This window comes from Emydura macquarii, unplaced genomic scaffold, assembly GCF_026122565.2.
Source record: "Emydura macquarii macquarii isolate MOO-44397 ecotype Brisbane River unplaced genomic scaffold, CSIRO-AGI_Emac_v2 contig_2768, whole genome shotgun sequence".
NCBI lineage: Eukaryota > Metazoa > Chordata > Testudines > Chelidae > Emydura > Emydura macquarii.
Window position 1 is genome coordinate 42,737,654 of NW_027132905.1, and position 15,874 is coordinate 42,753,527.

The following is a 15,874-nucleotide window of genomic DNA, read 5'->3' on the forward strand; positions in this document are numbered from 1 at the left end:
AGTCACTTCATTTGAAGTCAGTGGAGTGACTCCAGATTTACACCACTATAAATCATGAATCTAAAGTAGCTAGAAGTGCGCGCGCTATTGCAGTGGTGGCATTGGAATGTTTTCCTTTGATTTGCACTTACAATGCCCTGTGTTAAGTTTCTTGGTTTCTGTCAAGCATGGTGCTGAAGGCCATCAGGTTTGATCCAGCACTTCTCCTCTTCCCTCATCCACTTCATCTTCAGAGTTTTAAGCATAGACCCACTGAGGTTACATGCCATCTGTTCTCATGGTGCCTGACCTCATAACCTTTCATTTCTCTGCACTGGACTCCATCGCTTCCTCCCCGTCCAAATCACTTTAAGTGTAAATAGCCTCCTCCTTAAAACACTGGCCCCTTCTAGGTTTGTGTCACTGTTTCTTTGACACATCCTATAGAGTTACAGCCTGAGCCTGCTCCCATTCAGGTCAATGGGAATTTTGCTGTTGACTTCAGTGTGAATAGGACCAGAAGCCTTTTGAGCAAAAGCCTGGATTCACAACTCCTCCATGTGACATTTTATGCTTGACGGTATCATCATCTGTGCGGATCTGTGGTGGCATAAGAAGCTACCCAACACTGAAACTCCCTTGCCCATCTCAATATACAGTGAAACTATTATATATATCCAACCAATGTGCAGCTGAAAATCTGTTTAGGAATGAGGAAGCTCCTCTGTAATTAAGACCTGTTGATGATCCCATCCCATCCCATTTTATATAGAAAGGCTAATCTGCACAAATTTAGACATTTGCCAACCTTGACGTGGTTCCCCTCCATGCCATGTCCTCCTCTAGAAAAAGACAATATTGAATCAAAACTGGAAAATTTCAGGACGCTCCAAAATCTTGAAAAAGGAAAAAACCAAAACATGCTGATCATTAAACATCCTGCTTTTTCTTATTCTGCATTAAGGAAACCCAGCATGGTGGTTGCCGGAAACGTTTTTCATATGTGTCGCCTGTTAATCTGCTCCAATCAGCTTTCTGACTCTTCAGAGGAGTTAGAAATTTGACTTATCCTTTCTATAAACCAGTGAGAACTGAAGGCATGGCTTCCGTTCCAGGCCATTTTCTTTCACAGTCGGCATTGGTGCCTCCTGAGAACAAAACAAAACAAAACAAAAATGTGTACAATTTGGCACATACACGAGCTTGAAATCACTCACTGCCCCAGTAAACGTGGTTAAAGATTATGTAAATACTGGCACAAAAAGCAGTGTGTCTGGGAAGACAATTTATCTATTTAAAAGGTATCGGTACTTTATTTAGAGTCAATGTATAAAGCAACTTTGTGCACTTTTCCTACTTACAGTATTGGGTTTTTTATGTTCTTTTGTTATGGATTTTGTGCTGTCTTTTTTAATCGGTGAAATTGTTAAGTATTTAATTTATTATTGAGATGCCCAGAGGACTAGTGCAATTTTCATTCAATACAGTTTGGCTGTATTTAATGTCAGGATTTTTTTGTAACATTGCTAGGGCATATTTTTTTAAACTTGACTTTTTTCCCCCTCTCCCCACTTTCCTTTCTTTGTTTCTTTTCCTCTTTTTTTTTTTTTTTTTGTAACATAGATTGCAAGGCATCCAATGCCTCGCAGCTTGAGATACAGTAGAACACTTAACAAATCCTACCGTTTCTAAAACAAAATGGCTTTCTCCAGGAAAAAAATATTCCTAAGAGGCACTTATCAATGTTTTCTATGTTTCTTTTATTTTTTTGGAATGAGAAGTGTGTGTGCGCGTGTGTTTTGGGACTTGGGAGGGAGGGCGTCTAGGGGAAATTGTACATAAAGTTTGTTTTCAGCAAAGCAAAGGGCCAGTAAGGCTATAGGGAAGTCTAGACATAAAGTCACTGGGTTTTTTTTCCTCTTTAAATATAGATGCATTTCTCTGAGTGTTGTACAATCCTATTTGAAATTTCGAATGCCAAAATTTTTCTTGTCATTATTCCTTTATATCTCTTCTTTTCAGAATTTGTACATTATATACATAACAGTAACTTGGTTTCAACTGCGATTAACATGAACAGATTTGCCTTTGTCTAGAAAGCAACACCCAGGGTATTACCTCAGCATGGATGGGCCCAGAAAATAATCCCCAAACTGAAGATTCTCATGATTTGGGGGTATTTGAGATCTGGGCCAACCTTTGAATATTTGTTCCATCTATATTATGGGCCAAACCAAAATCCTGGATTGAAATACTTGAATTGGAGATCGAGGTCTGAATTTTGCATTTTAAGCATATCTCCAATTCTAGATTGGATGGGTACAAAAAACTTGCAGATTGAGATTATACTCCTTGTTCAACATGTGTACAAACTGGCAAATTGCCACCGAAACCAGAGAAACTATCCCCGCACACGTTGTTTTAATATTATTAATAATGATGGGCTGAGTCTGTGCGCTTTGCCATTCCTTCCAATCATTCTGTCAAGGGGAGAAATATTGAGGCTTGTAAAGCATGCGATTTGACAAACCGAGATTGAGATCAGCATGAACTCCTGTGACATTTGCAACACCTCAAACTGGCAAATCTGAGTGTTATTTACACAAGATGAAAAATGGAAACTCCTGAAGAGATGTATTGAGAGACCTGCAATAGCCTCAGATTAACTGACACAACTCTCGATGTCTACGTCCATACTGCCAGGAATGCCGTATTGCGCCATTCTGCAGCAGTCCTGTCTGCTAACCCCCGGGCATCACTGCTTTCATCCAAAGGCAAAAAAAAAGCATGAACAGATTCAATGTTATATTAAACAACTGATCAGCTGATGACAAACTTGTATGTGTGTGTGTGTGTGTGTGTATGCACGCGGTGATGTGATGATGAAGGGGCGCGAGGGGAAGGGGACTGAGTGGGGAGAGAGAGGGAGAATGGGTGTTTGAGAGGAGAAGGGAAAAAAAAAAAGATACCAAAATACTGAGTGCTGTTTCCATAGGAATGTGATGCATAACAGGCAAAGCCCTGAAGTCTGCAGTCGCTTCATCACCAGAGTATGCAAGCTGGGGATGGGGATAAGACTCGCAAGCTGCACAGCAAATACTGAAGGACAAGGAGTCAGTGGGAAGATGGGGCTGTCAGGCAGGCAGATATTCCTGGGAGGGGAAAAAGTGGGAGGAAGTTACATGGTTCCTAAGTGTGGCAGAGTCGTGAATGTCAATTTGCAGGGCACTAAAAGAACCCATTGGTTTCTAGTGCAGGAGTAAGATGGCAAAGAAGGGTCGGCCAGGCAAGTCACGCCAGGCTCTCCCGATGCATCTTAGTTCTTAGCACCACCCCAGTAGCTAGGAAATTGAAGGGAGCTGTTTAGTTTGTGTCTTTGTACTCCATTAAGGTGTATCTTCGGAGATATCAGGCTGCTGCCTTCAGCTGCGCTGACCCCCATTTGTATAAAACCATCTCAGAGCAGCTTCCACCAGCCACATCCATCAAACAGCACATGAATGTTAGTGTGTGTCAGTCCTGTGACCCCCCCTCTGTGTCAGACCCATGGCGGTAGCCGAGGAAGGAGAAATCACGGGGATAAGCTTTGATTAGTGCAAGGTGATGTTAGCGGGCAGCCCTGAATGAAGGCCTTCAAGCCATTGGGGAGCAAAGCCCAGCTGGCTTCTTGTCTGGCCCAACGCTCCATCACTTCCTACCTAAACAGCACAGAAAGAAAGAGGAGCTTTCAGCCCAGTCGAAGCTGCTGGGTGTGGTTTGTTGACTAGGCTGTGGAAGCGCTAATGGCTGCGGCTGCTGTACAAGTGACTTAGACTTGCTGTAAATACGCTATAGCATATTAACCTCCTTCACTTGCTTGCTTTCAGTACAACTTTGTGCCACCTTTTTTATTTCCCCTTTGCCTATACAATCTGTACTGAGTATAACTATGGAACTGAACAGTCTATATGTTATTATCTTTGTACAATTTTAAGGCGGTTGCCATGGTGTCAGCCTTTTCCTACACCCTTCCACCCTCTATTGTCTCTTGAAACACTGTTAATAAAAATCTAGATAAACTCCTTACCTTCTTCTGCTTTGGCTTGTTTTATTTATGTAGGGTCTCTTGCCTTGTTTTCTGTATTAACTGCATCTAAGATATTATCCCCCTTTTGACCTGTTATTCTTCCACTGCAACCCACGTGCTGAACTGTGTTGGAAAATAGAGTGGAATGGCACATAAATATTCTGCATTTTTGAGTGGCTGATTAGGCGTCCATAGTACTATCCTGTGATAACATCATGATTTCAAATAGCTTGAAAGGGACACTGGGTCAGAGGTGGCAGGCTCAAAATATCCCCTGCTGTGTCTTTTAAAAGCACTCATTTAACTTATCCAGCAGATGATCAGTCTTGGAAAAGGAGACCTTGCAACACAGATAAAATCCCACATTCCCACCCCCCAGGCTGAGCAGTTTAAAGCCACTTAAGTCACAACATAGTTGTCTTTTGCTTTCCATCAGATAATCTAATCACAGGTGCCTTTTGTAAGATGTCTCCTACTTCAAAGTTTCCATCACTCTTAGAGCAGCCGAGAAATGCAGAAAGTAAGTTGAATTATTAGCTCCACTTTTCATAGTGGGACAAACAAAGTAATTTTTTTTAAAAAACATCAGATAAGTCAGGCCGGGTTTATGGATTTATAAGGAGGGATTGGACAGTCATACCAGTTTGATGTGGGAAAGATCATTACAGTTATCTCACCTGTCCTCATCCCTGGGTGGGTTCCTCCCCTCCAAAAGATCTGTCAAGACATTGCATATAAAAAGGAAGGATTAAGGGCACTAACCTAGGATTTTGGAGACCTGGGTGCAAATCCCTGCTCTGCCACGGAATTGTTTTGTGTCCTTGGGACTTTGTCTCTCTGGGTCTCAGTTCCCCATCTGTGCAAAGGGAAAAACAGCACAACCCTGCCTCACAGGGGTATTGTGAGGATAAATACATAGAAGATTGTGAGACATGCAGATAATGAGTAAGACATTACAATGATAATGGGGGCCATATAGGTACCTGAGCTAAAATTAATCTGTGGGACTGGATGCTGCAGGATACTTCTGAAACAGTTAACTGAGCGATTTTCAAAAGTGTTAGCTATCTCTATGAATAAGACGCCAGCAGGACTTGTGTGCTACTGGAGTCAATAGGAGTGTCTCTGGTGACTTATTGGGAGCTGGATGGGAGGGTCTCTGTGAACAGTAAGAAAACCTATGGGTTTCCAAGCTTCTTGTTGGATTATATGAGTTGATCACCAACAGAGTGCAATTTCCTAACATGGTATATCGAATTACATTATGGCAGTTTCACACCTTCCTCTGATCATTTCATCCTTAGCTGTTGGAGACAGGATACTGGACTAGATGGACCACTGGGGAACTTTTCCAATGTGGCAGCTCCTATAACCTTAGTGACAGGATGTCTTGACATATACCTATGACCTAGTCTACACTTACCCGGAAATTTGGCGGCAGTCGACAGGAGTTACGCAAGCTACATAGAGTAGCTTGCGTAACTCCCGTCGACTTTGTAACGTCCCTTTAGCGCGCCGTCTCCACTGCGCTGCGCGGACGGGAAATGCGTTCCTGTCGACGCAGCGCTACGCCTTTGGAGGAGTTGGGTTTAACTGAATCGACTTCCAGATCGATTGAGCAGGTCTTCACTTCCGCTCGATCCAGATAGATCAATCTGATGGTGGCGAATTTGCCGCCGTCAGTGCGTACATACCCTACAGGTGCTGGAAGCCACCACTGCTTGATTCATTTGCAGGGCTCAAGAAGAAATGCAAAAAAACTACAAACTTAAATGCATGATGACAGTTCTGTGCCTCCTGCAGGAGCATCCAGCTTGGGCTGCTGTCAGAGACAGGCTAACAGACCAGCCAGCGACCCTTATGCTAGAAATGACAGAATGTTCTCTTTATAAGATATATACCAGAGGGTGCTCCAATGTGAAGTCACCACTCCTTGGTTTGCCCCAGGATTAGCAGGTAGAGACACCGTCTGCGTCAGGTGAACACAAGAGGCCTGCTCTCCTCCTGGCCTTGTGGTTCGTGTTGCCATTTACATCTGTGCAAAATGGGTATGAAAAGCTACCCTGGTAGTCTGGCGGTGTGTTTACACCCACCTTGCACAAGTGCAAATGGTGCGACCCAAAGGTGCCAGGCGGAAGAAGATCTGGCCCAACGCTGCACTTGTGAGTGCCAAAAATAGGAAGCATCAGCTAGTGTAACTCACCCTAAGTGAGGCAGGGGAACCAGATGCTCCTCAGCCAGCTGAGGATTTGGGAGAATGACTAAACCGTTGTTTTGGGGGCTTTTGCTCTGATGATTTTGGGCTCCAACTGAGTTGTAGGATTAGTGGCCCACATTCACATCTATCACTGGGCATTGCAAAGAAGGGGGCCTTTCAGGGAGCTAGTTATGGCTTCATGATTCTCAGGGAGGGCCTGCACTGTTCCGAGCCCTGGCAGAGGTTAGAACAGCCTGGGGGCTGCTCTAACTTACACCAGCTGGCTATGGTCTCTCAAGGATCCCAACTGAGCATTGCCTGAGGAGTGTGCACGCCAGCCATGTCCTCTCCCCATGCCAGTGCAGAGTGGGGGTTGCAGGGGGGGGTGAAGGAGCCAGTTACAATGGCTCTGTGCCAGCGGAGAACTTCCCCCACGCTAGGGGACTTCTCAGCATGTCAAATCTGGCTGCCCAAGAGCTCGTGATAGTCAGATTTAGTGCTGCTCATGGGGTGCAAAGAAGCTGGAACGTACCTGGAAAATGGGCTCATTGCATCAGCTACTAACTTGTTTGCATATGTGTGTTCAGTGTCTCTGTGCATTTGCTGCAATGCTGATCTTTTTTTAATCAAACAAATAAAGAATAAATGTGGATGCTAGAGACAGAGAGAGACCCTGAGTCGGATTTTGGTGCCTTTGTGGAATGAACTCTTCATACAGCCCTGCCCAGATGTGATACTCTATGACCCAGCCCATTCCTGGCTATACCCTGATCCTGAGCCCTTATATCTGGTCAAATTTCTCATTTCTTTCTTTCTTTGCAACCGTCACCGTATTATTGAGGCACTTCTGAGGAACTGAATGCAAATGGTCTGTGAGCGTTATGATTCTCCCAAATTTGCTTCTGTCCATTTTAGCTTCAAGGGCTCAGCCAATCCAAAGCCTCCCCTGTTATTGCCACACATGCACGGTGCATTAGCACGTCCGTTCTGAGAGACGTGTCTCTTGCCTCGAGAGAGTTAATCTTTTCTTCAGAGGAAAATAGCTCACTCTTCAATAGAATCCGTAGGAGGGGAGGGTGACATCTTTCATTCAGAGAGGGCGTGGGCAGGCACAAATGCAAACTCTTCTCGAGGAATGGGGTGGGAGGTACATGAGACACTATCAGTTTGGGGGGTCACACTATCCACAGCTGGTTCTCACACAGCTTTCCAAGCCAGTGCAGACAGTGGAGGATCTGCAGCGAGGACTGGATCGTAGCCCTAGAGCCTTGAGGGTAATGGAGAATGCAGCCCAATTAGCTATCTGGACATCTAGGGCAGTCCTGGGGTGACTTCCAGAGAGCTATGCCGAGTTACAACAGCTACAGAGCTGGCGCCTAGATTGGTTTGATATTTATCATTTAGTGCAGCCCACGTGGCTGGTCGTGTATCAGGCATAAGGATAAAGGCATTCCTTGGACATCGGTTGCACATGTAAATCAGTGTGAGTGCAAGCCCAGTGAAGGCTTGGTTGAAAACAAGGTCCATTGTATTATTATTATTATTTGTAAGGCAGGAGCACCAAGAGTCCATTGTGCTAGGTGCTGTACGGACGCTAACAACAAGGCAGTCCCTGTCCCAGAGAGCTTACAATCTAAGTCCATAATGTGAGGAGAAGAAACACCATTTGTGGGGCAATGGGTGGAGATCGCTTGCTGCTGGCCGGCTGCATATGCTCCTGCCCTTATCTCCAGCCATCTCTGGGGGGGCGCGACTCTTCTGCAGTTCAGGTTACATTAAAAAATGCCAGAGACCTGGCCACAGGAACAAAGACCCATGGCAGAAAGACACGGCCAGGGACTAAGGTTATAGTGAGCTATCAGATGGCGTCACTCCCACTCCCGCTCAGTGGGAACGGTTCTGTAGAACTGCTGCTCCTGGCCCGGAGGGGAAGAGACCCGAGTCCTTGGGATGACACGGCTTCAGTAGCGTGTGCTGGCAAGTAGTTTTAAACCCTGCCTAGAACTGGAGCAATCCGGACTTTACTGAAATACAAGCCAAGAGACCAGATTGTCCCTGGCTGTGGCGCAGGCGCACAAGGGAGCAGCCTGGAGGCAAGAACCCTCCTTTCCCCTTATACCTCTCTGTACAATGACTAGGCCCAGTCTGGGAGCGCTCCCAAGTGCTCATGCAGGCAGTGGCGCAGGGAGGAGCTGGTTGATGACCCCCTCCACCGGCCAATGGCGCTGGCCCGGCAAGGAAGGGAACGCAGCGAGGCCCCACTGCCCGGTGCAACTCACTGGCTGGAAGCCACAAGAGAGCCATGCAGTAAATACACAAATACAATTAAACACCTCCCACAGTCGCCGGCGGGGAGAACATCCCCCATGACCAACCATCCGGAGGCATACAGCTTTCTGGCGTAGTGACTGTGTCCGGTGATCCCAGACTCAGGCTGGAGAAACACTCATTTTCAGGCGCTGTGTTATTTCCCTGCAGGGAGGGAGCTCTGTCAAGCAACCCTGGACCTGAGCCCCCATCCCTTTCCCCTGGCCATGTTTCTCTCTGCAGCAGGGAGGTGGCAATGAAGATGCACTGGATGCTTCCATCAAACTGTCTTTTGTGAGAACAGGCTTGCTGTCAGGCAGGTCGCACAAAACCCTCATCTCTGTGCCGCCAGAACCAACACCCCAGGAAGCCGTCTACAAGGAGACGGCTAGGTAGGACCACCTGCCCTTGTTTGTTTCCCTCTGGATACTTGGGTTCATATGCTGATGTGGTCACAAGTGGAAGTTAGTTTAGTGGCCTCGCCTTCAACGGGCCTAATCCCACCACCCCCAGTGACAGATGTGCAAGCACTGGGATTATTAATGGGAAGCAGGTGGCTAATTAGCTCTGGGGGACTACGGTCTAGAGTCAGCACTGAAACCTTCCAAAAGCCAAGGAAGATGTGACGGCTCCGGGAATTGGTGCTGGAACACAAAGCCTTTCACACCCTTGGTCAGACATTTGAATCCAGCCCCGGCTTGGCGGTAGGAGAAAGTTTGGTGGCTGTTCTGTGGTCCATGTGAAATGAGTTGTTGTTTCCCTCCAGCACAGGTGGACAGTTGTCCACCTCCCGACCCCTCATCACTACCCATCATCTGCTCTGGCAGCCAGCAGAGAGATCATGTCACAGGGATGCGCAATGGCAGGGTCAGTTGGGGGAAGCTTTCACTGCTAGCTGTGCTGTGCTGGGGAAAAGTATAGCAGTACAGGGCTGCCAGACTGGCTCCTTAATAAACCCAACCCTCTACTGACTCGTGGGCCTGGATACGTAACAAGAAAGCAACAATGAGAGTGAGCTGGGGGGGAAGGATTCCCAGTCGGGGTGAGAAGCAAGAGTCATGATAAAATGCAGGTTTATCGACATTGAGAAACAAACCAATTCCTATTTTCAAGGAGCCCAAAGTCAGAACATGACCTTGTGACTAGATAACAGTGCAGGGCTAGGAGCCAGGACTCCTGGGTTCCCTTCATGTCCCTGTCAGTGTCTTTCCTGTGTGACTTGGAGCAAGTCACGTAGGCAAAGACTTTCAGGTGTCCACTAATCCTGTGTGCCTTTTTTTACATAGGGCCAGGTTATCAGAGACGCTGAGCACCTCTTCCATGGCTGGAAGGCCTCTAAGAAGTGCAAAGGGTAATCTTGGGGTTAACTTGTCTTCCCCTGTATTTCTGCAGGAGATGCAACATATCTTGACATCTTCCGGGAGTTTTCTCACATGGCGTCAAACAACCCTGAAAAGCTCAACAGACGGAGCCTGCACTTCAGCCATTCCTGCAGATAAGCTCCTCCCTGTGACTTCTGAGATCTTCTGCGAGAGAATCAGCCTTGAGCTCCCAAAACTCTGGGAGAGCAAGAAAGGGGAGCGGTTTGGCAAGGCGCAATGGATCAACTGGGCTCATCTACTGGAGGACGACCCAGGGATCTGTTCCCTGCCCAAACACCTGCGTAAGGCGCATACAGTGTTTATTCCAGTGCCTGCTTGTGTATCCACCTCCCAAAGCAATGACCTGTGGTGACGTGACTAACCAGCCAGTGCATCCAAAGAGGGCTGAACCAACTACAAAAAGAAATCCCTGCTTCTTTGCAATTCACGCTCTCAGCCTCCAGGCCTGCAGACCTCCCTCAGGCCAGAACGCCTGCTCAAGTCAATAAGATTTGACCTTCGGTTTGTTAATTACGAAGAGAAAGGGTCCACACACCCTATAACTAAAAAAATGGTGAAGCGCACAAGGGTCCTGGTAGCTAAGGGGGAACCAGGCTCTGTTTCTGCAGATTATGTTAATCCCTCCAGTGCTGATTTCTGCTGCAGTGGCATTTCTGCTGCAACACTGGGATACCAAAGCTGACACAGTGGGTGTATGGGGCAACGACAGAGGGACGTTTCGACACAGACGCCGGCAAAATTGTTTGCAAGGGGCAAGAGCATAATGGTTCATGTTTTATGTCAATCTGGTGCAAACGCCGGAGGAAGAGAAGTGACTTTCTGCATTACCAAAGGATGCACTCCAGGAATGATATTCCTGCTGATTTTTGGTTCGTATTTGAATAGTTTCATCCTCAGATTTTATCCTTTTTGGTTTAGAAACCCAAGGGACACAGGATAACCCTTCAAGGAGAAGAGCCTAAACTTCCTAAAGTTGATACAGTCCGGCAGCCACCTCAGAAACACGGAATATTGGCTGCAGCAGACCCCGCCTGCAAAGAATTTAAAGCCACGCCAACCCACCTTCTGTTGAGGTTGCGGCTCTTTTGGGGTCCTAGAGCATCTCATCTGTATTGCTCGTGTATTTGATTTCTGCACAAAGGGGTTTTTGGTCTCCCCCCTGGAACAACAGGGTGTGAAGTTTCCTTGAATGCCTTCCTGCCAGACATAGGAATGAATGTAGCTTCTTAACCCTTCCCCCTTGGGAATGGGTCCGTGTTAGACTCTATGAAAACTATAAGGGTTTGACTTAAATTGCTACCCCCAACATGAATGTTTCTGTCCAGCAACACAAGTTATCAGAGAGGCAGTAACAAGTACAACCAGCAAAGGATGCTGGGTAATATTATCAGCTGACTGAGGTGAAGCCATGCATGGGTAAGGTGGTCATTTGTCATGTTACCAAAATAACGATAACCAAGCCCAAATCAGAAGATAAGCATTGGTGAACTCTACAGGCAGTGAGTTGTTGGGGCCCTCCATTATAGAGGTGTAACCAAGGGCATAGGAGAAACCAAAGATGGGTTCGTGATGTAGTATTCAGCTGTGCATCTGGTTTCAGACACCTGAATATTCAGGGGGTGTTTGGATCTGGATTCTCTGTACCGGACTGTCTGTAGTAAACACTTCAACATGCAAGGACCTCGCTGAAAAAAACCACAACGTTTCCAAATGAACTAGAACTTTCCTGGGCCAAGAAACGGCCAAAAGAAGCAGATCTCTTATGCTGCTGTACCAGATTTGCAAATGAAATGAGTTTAGTCAACCCCACTCGGCTAATAATGGCCCGACACCAACTGTCTGTTGCACTACTTCACATTGCTGGTTTTTCATTGCACCCACCAAATATAATTCACTTTGGGTCGAATCTCACCCGCATGCAGCTTCCCATGCCTTTCAGGTCCTTAAATCCAGACTAGGATTTAACAGCCCTGGATTCTGTTCCTGGCTATACCATTGGCCTGTTGGGTGGCCTATGGCAAGTCACTTCACTTCTGTGCGTGCCTCATATGTTATATTTCCTTTGTAAAGTGCTTTGAGACTCTTGGGTGAAAAAGTGCTATGTATTATTGTCATAATTATGCTATGGGAGCTATGCATGCAGATCTGAAAACAGACCCTGGCCCTTTCCCCTTTGAAGAGTTTTATAACTCATGCTTACTGTGCATCTCAGTGCTAGGAGAGCAGAACTCCTTCCATAAGGCATGGCTTTCATTACTATTTTTTTACCTGTAATATTATTTCATAGCTATAAAAAAGGGTTATGCGTGGACTATACAGGTATAGACACCATGACATATTAAAGTGAATTGTCAGAATGATGTATATAAACCATGTTTACATGCTGAAATGTAATATATCATATGGCAGAAGAAATGTATTTTTTAAATGAGGGGGAATGGAAAAGTCTCACATACAAATGATACCTATGAATCGAAAGTAAAATATGAGATTTTTTTGTTTTGAAAACCAGGTGCATGTCCTCATTCTTTCCAGCCTAGACCTCGGCAAACCAGCAGAGCATTTCAGTCGGAGAGGGTTTATAGCAAGAGATTTATTGGGCACTGGTTTATGGCTGGAAGGCAGGCAGCCAAATGAATTTTCCTCTAAGGAGATGCTGGGCTGCCAACTTTTTCGGGTAGCTGCAGCGTTTGACTCAGATTCAGGCAAAGCCTAGCCTCATTGAAATCAGTGGGAGATTTGCCATGGACATCACTGAAGCCAGGCCTTCACCTCAGGATTGTTTCAGTTCCGGAAGCTCCCTGATTAGTGGTGGCAATAACTGCGAATGCTTTATCGTCAAATAAAAAAGAGTAGCTTCCATGGTGGCTTAGAGTGCACTCAATGGAAGGGGAGGCATCTGGGTGTGGTGAAGTGCAATGCATCAGTAAGACAAGGCGAAGAGGAGCTAGCGTACCAGCCTAGAGTACCAGTACTGGAGACTGGGAACCACTGGACTCTCCATGATACATTAGAGAACCAGGTGGGCCCAAATAATCCTATAATTATCCCTGCCCTACCAAGAATTTAGCTCATGGGTTAACTCCGCTTAATGCCCGTTATCTGAGTTGTCTGGTGTTTATTAATATACAGGATTCTTCATCTGTGGCTGTTTCTCTGTCCCTGCTCCTTAGTTCCAATCTGGATTGACCATCCACAGCTATGTCCCTGAATGTTTTCTTCTTTTGTCTCTGCAACTGTGATCCACCTTTGTGACTGGGAAAAATCAGTGTACATCAGAAGCTAGATAGAGATAGAGAGAGAGAGAGAGAGAGAGAGATGCTATTAAGTGCTACTGCCATAACATCCATGACTGGATAAAGACCACAAGCTCATTGAATGTAGCTTACCAAACAGGCAACAAATGGGTAACAAGCTTATGTCCCTCCGGCCCTGGGCTGGTTTTGAACCATTCAGTACCATTTTCTCTTATTTAGTGTAATTACAAAAACAAATGTGAGAGAGACAAAGTGCGTGAGGCAATCTCTCTTAGTGGACCAACTTCTGTTGGTGGAAGGGGCAAGCTTTCGGGTTTCACAGAGCTCTTCCTCCAGTATGGAGAAAGTCACCAGAGTGTCCAAGGTAAATATGAGGTGGAACAGAGTATTAAGCATAAGGGGTCGTTTTAATTTGAAGTGGTCTCCTAGACCATGTGTGATCCCCTTATGTTTAGCAATCTGCCCCACCTCATATTTAGCTTGGACACTCTGGTTCCTCCAGATTTGAGGAAGAGCCCTGTGATGCTCAAAATCTTGTCCTGTCCGCTAACAGAAGTTGGTCCTCTAAAAGATATTACCTCACCGACCTTGTCTCTCTCATATCTGGGGCCCAACACAGCTACAACAACACTGCAAGAAACGAATGTGGCATTTAAGCAGCAATAAAACAAGCAAGGAGTGACACTAGCGATGTAGCAGTTTATTAGATACACCAAAGACTCTCAGGACCCGCATGGTCTCTTCGAATGGGAAGGTTAATTCCTGTCTCCCCTATGAATGTCTCCCGAATCAGCATGTAGTTTTCATGAGCTGATACAAAGCAAGATTATAGTGAAGCTACAGGAGCAAGGTGTGCGTACTGGAGGTGGGAACGCAAAAGGAGCCCGCTCCTGGGTTAGCATGTAGCTGCTATGACGATGGATGCCCTTATCTTTAGGGCCAGGGTCCCCTGCACTTAGCATCCCGGGAGTTCTGAAGTAAGGGGTTGTAGGAGAACAGCTGCTCTGGGAAACACCTGGTAACTTTCTGGTCACATGAGCGTCTGCCACGGCTCCCTTGATTTCACTGCGGGATGACAAGCGCATCGGAGCTGTCATTTCAGCTGCATTCCCGACGAGGCCAGAACTGGCTGAACCAGACCACACAGCACCTCTGAGGTGGTTATAACCAGACTCCTTGAATTCAGCCTAGGGGGAAACCTGCCCGTTGTGCTCACTTTGGACTCAGGGACACCTTATCTGCCCTTACCTAAGGAGTTACAGGACAACTGCACCTGCATTCATCTTGGGCTCAGTGGGAACAGACTCTGATTATCTGTGGGCCAGGGACGGGGAGGGAGGGTGGCGGGACTTGCCTGCCTGCCTCTTTTCAGCAGCCCCATGGGCACATCCCCTCCTGCCTCGGATATACCCCTCTCTCCCCCGCCCTGCCCCACAGCACCGCTGGAGGGCCAGGATTAATAGGCCCCTGTGCTTCTAACCCCCATAGTCAGACTATAGGACCAGACGCATCATCCTAAAACATAACTGTGCTGTATCCACGCTGGGAGAACAGGGGTTTGAAAAGTCCAATGACCGGAGGAGCTAGGGAACAAGAACAGCAAATTTTCTCCATTCAGTATCTCCATCTGTCTAATGGGGGTAACATTACAACACCTCACAGGGGTTCTGAGCAGCACTGTTTTCAGAGCGAACAGCTGGGCAGATGTCAGTCGTCACAACATACTGGAGGGCATCTGGCCTGCAAAGCTGATGAATGGGCTTTTCAACAGCAGGCCTGCAACGCTGGACTTCTCTCCCTGCAGACATACAGCTACACATGAACCCGGGCAAGGTTCATTAAATCTTGGTTTCCTTCCTGGCTATTTAGTGAGGCAGCAGAGCAGCATGGGGTTTGCCTCTCTTATTGCCAGGCGATGGCAATTATCTTGAATCTATGAGACCCTAAATGTCTCAACTTCCACCAGGCAAGGCACCTATGTCCCCTGATAGGGGTGTCATATAAACTCTCATGAAATGCCCCATGAATTTCCTTCACTTACACACGCACACACACACACACACAGATTTGTGTTGATTAGAGATACACCTGGAACAAATTCCTGGATCCAGCCTCTAAGATCTTTGGGGAATTTCAGATCCAGTTCCAAATGTTACAGTTACTCCATGTCTTTATAAAGGAGAAGTCCAATACCAGGATCTAGACAGCCCTAGACTTCACACTTTCACTTTTGATACAATGACTGAGATGTGACTATGGATGGGATGGAGTGGGGTGTTGTTATGGGGGAGCTGTTTATGTTTCTGAGGGCTGATCTCACCTCTCCAGGACTATTTCTAATGGGTCTTTCCTGCACTCCTACTGTTGCTTTAGTGGAACTGCGTAAAGGCACAGATTCCTTCTAGAGACAAGGACACTGTAGGTTTTCAGTTCCTGCATCAAATGGATATCCTTCCCTCTCCCCCACAACAGGTCACACGATCAGTGACTTTGGTCTTGAGGGGATAGTGGGACAACGATTAGACATAGGATGATGATAGGGTTGTTTTCACCTGCCTCTTATTCCATTTTGTCTGACTGGTGACCACGGTCTGGAAGGTAAATACATGACAGTGGAAAATGAGCCGCTTGCCATGTATTTATCCAATGAGATCATTATCCTTCATGAGCTTGAGACCTAAAGAAA